The sequence below is a fragment of the Adiantum capillus-veneris genome, unplaced genomic scaffold, assembly GCF_014529385.1.
Source record: "Adiantum capillus-veneris isolate H3 unplaced genomic scaffold, ASM1452938v2 Hic_scaffold_378, whole genome shotgun sequence".
NCBI lineage: Eukaryota > Viridiplantae > Streptophyta > Polypodiopsida > Polypodiales > Pteridaceae > Adiantum > Adiantum capillus-veneris.
In genome coordinates, this window is record NW_028221479.1 from 33,546 (window position 1) to 40,000 (window position 6,455).

Consider the following 6,455-nt stretch of genomic DNA (forward strand, 5'->3'; position numbering starts at 1 on the left):
GATGCAACAGCCCCAAATCTTTCATCTTGAAAGTAGCATTCAAATCAGCCTTAAATTCAGCAATATGTCTCTCATTTGGTCCAGTGATCAGCAAATCATCAACATAAAGAACCACAATGAGAAATACATCATCCTCACGCTTTACATACAATGTGCTTTCTGTTGGACTGTTACAAAAGCCTCGTTTAACCAAATGAGTGTCAGCTTTCTCATACCAAGCACGAGGAGATTGCTTCAACCCATACAAAGCCTTCTTACATTTGCACACTTTGTCCTCTTGTCCTTTTATGACAAAACCGCGAGGCTGCGTTACATAAACTTCCTCAAATATGTCACCATTCAAGAAAGCAGTAACAATGTCTGATTGATGTACATCCCAACCAAAATGAGCTGCCAATGCACATAGAAAACGCACAGTAGTCATACGACAAGTGGGAGCAAAAGTCTCTTCATAATCTATGCCTTTTTGTTGTGCATAACCCTTTGCAACAAGTCGAGCCTTATGGCGATCGATCTCACCATCCGGCTTGCGTTTCAACTTGTAAACCCACTTCGTACCAATGGCCTTTTTGCCAGGAGGCAAATCACATAAAGTCCATGTGTCATTCTCTATAAGTGCATCATATTCTGATTTCATGGCAGCAATCCAATTTTCTGAATTCTGTGCTTCATCAAAAGACAGAGGCTCCTCAACATCATGTAAACTAGACACAGCCAAAGCATAACAATCTGATGCATAAGATGCATGGCGAGAGCCTGAACGAGTACGACTAGATAAAGGTGCAACCAATTTACTGTCACGCAAAGTGTGCACCAGCCATTTTGGCATACCTCTAGCCTGCTCATTTTCAGCCCTTTCCTCATCAAGTACATCATGTACATCTGCATCAGTAATAGGCTGTTCTAAAACATTTTCAGAAACCCCCATAGGCTGTACATTTGCCTCATTGGAACTTACATTCGTATTTCCACCACTGAAAAGAGGCAACAAAGTGTCATAAATGTCCTGTGAGCTTACATTACTGTCTCTAGTACATGACAGCAAGGGTTGAACAGAATCTTCCACAAACACTACATCCCGTGAAACCAAAATACGTTTTGTTTGCGGATGATACAACCTGTAACCTTTGCTTTCAGCACTATAACCAACAAAAATACATTTGACAGCCTTATCATCCAATTTTCTGCGCTGCACTTGTGGCACCAAAGCATATGCCAAACAGCCAAAAACACGCATGTGCTCAATAGAAGGTTTTCTATCATGCCATGCTTCATATGGAGTAATAGACTGCAAAGCTTTCGTAGGACACCTGTTAAGTACATAAGTGGCACACATGATGGCCTCAAGCCAAAAAGAATGCGGCAAAGCTTGACTTTTGACCATACATCGTGCCATTTCCGTTAGTGACCTGTTTTTCCTCTCAGCAACACCATTTTGCTGAGGTGTATAAGGCACTGTACATTGGTGTTTTATCCCACGACTAGCCAGAAATGCATTAAATTCATGAGACATATACTCCCCCCCTCGATCGGAACGGAGGGTGCCCATAGTACATTTTGAGACATTTTCAGCCATAGCCAAAAATTGTTTGAAGCACATAAAAACTTCGGACTTCGCTTTAAGCGGAAATACCCACGCATGCCTGGAGTAATCATCAATGAAAGTCACGAAGTACAGGTAATTGCCCAAGGACGGAGTTTGCATGGGCCCACAAACGTCACTATGCACAAGCTGCAACCTGCATGTGGCCCTAACTGAACCATCCTTTGGAAACTTAGAACGCTGCATTTTACCCAGAATACAGCCTTCACAAACATGTTTGATAGGTGCTTCAAGAGGCGGCAAAGAAGCAACCATATCAGATTTCTGCAAACGCAGCAAACTGGCAAAATTCAGATGACCAAAACGTGCATGCCAAAGTTTTGCATCTGAAATAGCCCTTGAATCTGCAACAGCATTTGCAAAATTTTGTCCACACTTGTCATACAAAGTGAGCTTATACAGCCCACGGCACAAAAGCCCAGATGCAACAATTTCATCACCAAAACTGAGATCATGAACTGTACATCTGTCATCCACAAATTTGACTACAAGTCCAAGTCTAGCAAGTGCGGATACAGACAAGAGATTCTTCTTGATCCCAGGCACATAAAGTGCATCAACAAGTGTGAAGGAACTGCCATTAGCAGCAGTGAGCACAATCTTTCCAACTCCCTGAACTGGATAAGAGGCGTTGTTGGCACAAGTGACTGAATTCCCATGAGGGACAGACTCGAGAGAGGTAAACAATTCACGATGTGAGGTAATGTGCTTTGTAGCACCACTGTCGAAATACCACACATGTGAATCTACAGCAACTGACAAGCATGCATCATGGACAGCAGGATTGTAAGTGCACTCTGCGCTAAAAGCCCATTCTGCATCAACATCAGCATCACAATCTCCTTTCACAGAAGACTCAACAATGGCTGCATTTGTAGTGGAACCAGCATTTGCAGTGGAACCACCCTCTTTCTTCTTAGCCTCTTTGGCCTTCAACTTAGGACACGACTTGATCAAGTGATCATTGGCTTTACAATAATGGCAACGCATCTTCTTTTTGCCCTTATCACCAGAATTGCCAGACGAAGTGCTGCCAGCAGAAGCATTAGGAACAGAAATTTTGCCACTCGCAGCAGAACCATAAGAAGTGGCTGCATTACTGTTACCACCCTTTCTTTGAGAAGCAATAAAAGCCTGTTCAACTGCATGCTGCCTAGTCCTGTTTTTTCTAGAAAGTGACTCTTGCAACAGCAATGTGCATAATGCATCAAACTTGACAACTTCAGGATTTCCTTGGGTCATCAGTCTCCAAGTACTAGCAAAAGTCTGGTAGGAATCTGGTAAGGCATCAAGAACAGTCTGCACAAGGGAACTGTCAGAAATGACTTCACCTGCAGAAATGAGTTGCTCATTGATATCCTTGACACTAGCAAGGAAAGTGTCCATATCATCTTCCTCATGCATAATCTTCGACTCTAGCTTTTTACGCAGCAAAGCAATTTTAGCCTCATTGCGGCTTGCATAAAGACCTGCTAGAATATCCCAAGCCTGTTTTGCAGATTTTGCTGAACGGATGTGAGGAATAATGGTGCGCTTCACAGACAACGCAATCAATGCATGAGCCTGCGCATCCTTAACATCCCAACGAGCTTGTTCTGCTGTAGGCAAAACAACTCTAACAGCTGCAATCCTTGCAGCAAGACCTGCAACATCCTCAATATCGCCTACATCTTCAGAACCAGGACGTACATCAATGCCCTGCACAATGTTCCAGACACCTTTTGACACAAGAACGTGTTGCATCATATAAGCCCACATAGGGTAGTTGTCCCCATCCAACCTGTCCTCAGCAGCAAACATCTTGAACACAGCTGTGTTGTTGTTGTCAGCCATGGTAAATGCTGCACCTGATGTGAAAACTGCCCGAAAATAGGAGAAATGGAGCGGGAACAACTTGTGCTATATAGCACAAACCGTAGAAGACTATAAGGCACCTGTTATGCAGAAAACGGCACTGACAGAAAATCTGCACAAAATGACGAAATAACCTGTGCAGTACTGCCCGTAGTGGAAACGGAGGCCGAAATGAGCCCAAATCAAAATTCTGAGCAGACCGAGCTGTTCGAGCTCTCCCAAAAAATTTGTCGACCTGCGAATGCTTGCCAAAGCTCACTGAAATCGGAGAAAGTGAGCAGGCGTGTGCTGGAGCAGCTGGCGACTAAGCCCGGGAGGACGTGACCTGCTCTGATACCAATTGTTGGAATTAGGATTGCAGAGAAACACACACAGCTTGGAGAAGACGAAGGAAGCTCAAAGCACACAATAGAGAGTGTGTTACTTAGTGTGCAATGGAAAGATAGATAGCCCTAGAGTGATGGGCGTATATACAATGCACGGGGGAAAAAAACTCCTAAAGAGGGAAAAAATGCCCCGGCGGTCCTAGTGTGTTCACACACATCACTACCACATGTATATGGTAACAAACATGGACACAAATCTAGCAATTTGGCTACAAGATCTTGTAAATCATGCGATTCCTATTGTAAAATGCCTTGTAAATTGGCTTGGCATATTAGCAGGTCTGCACACTTGTAAATTCCATGTCCAATGTATGTGTTTGTATCCCAAAAATTGAAGGGTGATAGGATCTTATTCTAGCTTTCTAGTTCAAAGATAAATGGTTCTTTGACCTTCGCCAAAAAAGATGTAAACATTCAAGCTTTAGAATATCAAGAAAAAGTGGTTTGGAGGTTGAGGAAGTTATACACGACTCCTTCATGTGTGCATGCTTCCTCCATTTTTCAAACTCGCTTCTCTCTTCTCTATGTGATTTCTTTCCAGATCCATGGAAGGTGAGGGAGAGAGTGAGCATGATGTGGATGAGATGATTTTCTGTGTGTCATAGCCATTTCTTCATACCTTGAGTGTGTGTGTGGGTATTTTCTTGGTTATTGGAGTCTCTTCTTGCAGTTTTCATAGTGAGAGGCCAAGCCTCAAGCATATACTTTGCTTGCTTGTTAGCCAGGGTTGTGTGCATTGAGAGCATGGGTGAGAGAAATGTTCATGACAGTATTCCAATTGGGGACAACATTAAGAGAAGTGAATAAGTCACTATAGGGGGTTTTGTTTTGCGAGAATTTTCTAGCAAGAAATTTTTGAAATCGGACGAGCAAATTCCAAAACAAATTCTAGAGAGAACTTTTTTGAGAGAGAGGATATATGAGAGAGATAGGAAGATAGAGAATGACCTATCTGATCTATTTTCATGACTTTCCACCCTCTCCATTGAGAGAGAATGGGCAAGACACACACACACACACATGTACACGCACACGCACATGCACATCACACACACACAAAATATAAAAAAGATGAACATTCATTATTCATACATATCATATTACTTGTAGTACATAAGGCATCACTTTATAAGTTTTATTCAAAATAAATTACTTGAAGGCCGCGGTTTTGTAGTAGTGGTCTTCTATACAGGTAGCATATTATTCACCATGTGCCCTAGCTGCTTGAGGGCCTTGGTTTTATAGTAGTTCTCTCTTGTAGGGGTAAGAGATTATTCACCCCATGTCCTAGATGTTCCTTTCATTTCTCCTAATTTGTCTCTTTTGTGATGATCTTTGTTGTCTACCTACAAGTGATGCTGAATTGCCTCTTTTTGCTCAAGCTTTGCAATGAGCACATCTTGAGCTCTGTGCACATTTGATAAGGGTCACACATTTCTACTATTTTATTGATATCTTAATTAAAACCATTGTTTTTTGTATGTTGATTCACCATTGGGATGGCCTCCAGGGCATCCCAAGTAGACTTGATGGACGTCTCAAGATCACCAGACATTGTGGGGAGAGAGTGGCACACATCATTATCTTTCGAGTGGTGAACAAAATAAAATGTGAACACAAATCTATTTAAGAGCATTTGAGAAGCTCTTAGATTAATATTTACGTGAATAGATGACTCACTGACTTGACACCTCAACAACATCATACCCTATGGCACAATGTAAAAAAAATTACAAAGCAATGCTGTGTAATATGAGCAATACAAAGAATATACATTATAGAATCATGTTAAAAATTTGTACTATTCTTAATCTTTCATTGTTGGGATTCCAAAATTGCACATACTCCAAAAAGAGTGAACATGTTTCATTGTAGGAAAATGCAATTTAGAATTCAATTACATATCTATGGTAGGATAGATGTCCTCTCTACTAAGTGCATGGAATATGCCACTAATAACTGCATGGTGGATACACATATTCTCATTCTGAATGAAGCCTAAAATATGCAAGAATAAAAAGTAAATGTGCTACATGTAAGATAATATCACTTGTGTGCAATGCAATCTTGAAATAATGGGCATGAACAAATTGCTTGTTTGAAAATATGACCCTCTTACATATTCAAATGATTTTCTTCTCAAGTGATTCCACCTTGAAAACTTCCTTCACTCCTTTAAGTCGACAAATCTTCTCTATCACCCTTTCCTTCAAACCGAGAGCTATAGTAATTTTGCAAGTTTCCTTCACTGAAATTGTTGTGCGATAATGTTTTTGTAGCCCATCTCAAGTGTTGGAACAACCACTTTGAATTGGGCTATGTGATGACCCTGTCACATTCTCATTGGTAGATGGAGTCATTAAAATAGGCAAAGTGCACTCCCTTGCAACTTGTTCCACTCGTTACCTAGCTTCATACAATTTTTTCCCTTTCTCCGGAGAAAGGTTTGCACCAATTTGCATTGACCAAATGGTCAATATTTCCCCATGTTTTGTTCAATATTGCTTTGGAAGATATGCAATGTGAAAGATACTTAGGATAGAACCAAAACCATTGACAGACAATTCCCCTTGGATTTTTACAATATCATTTGAAAGAGAGAATTTATATCA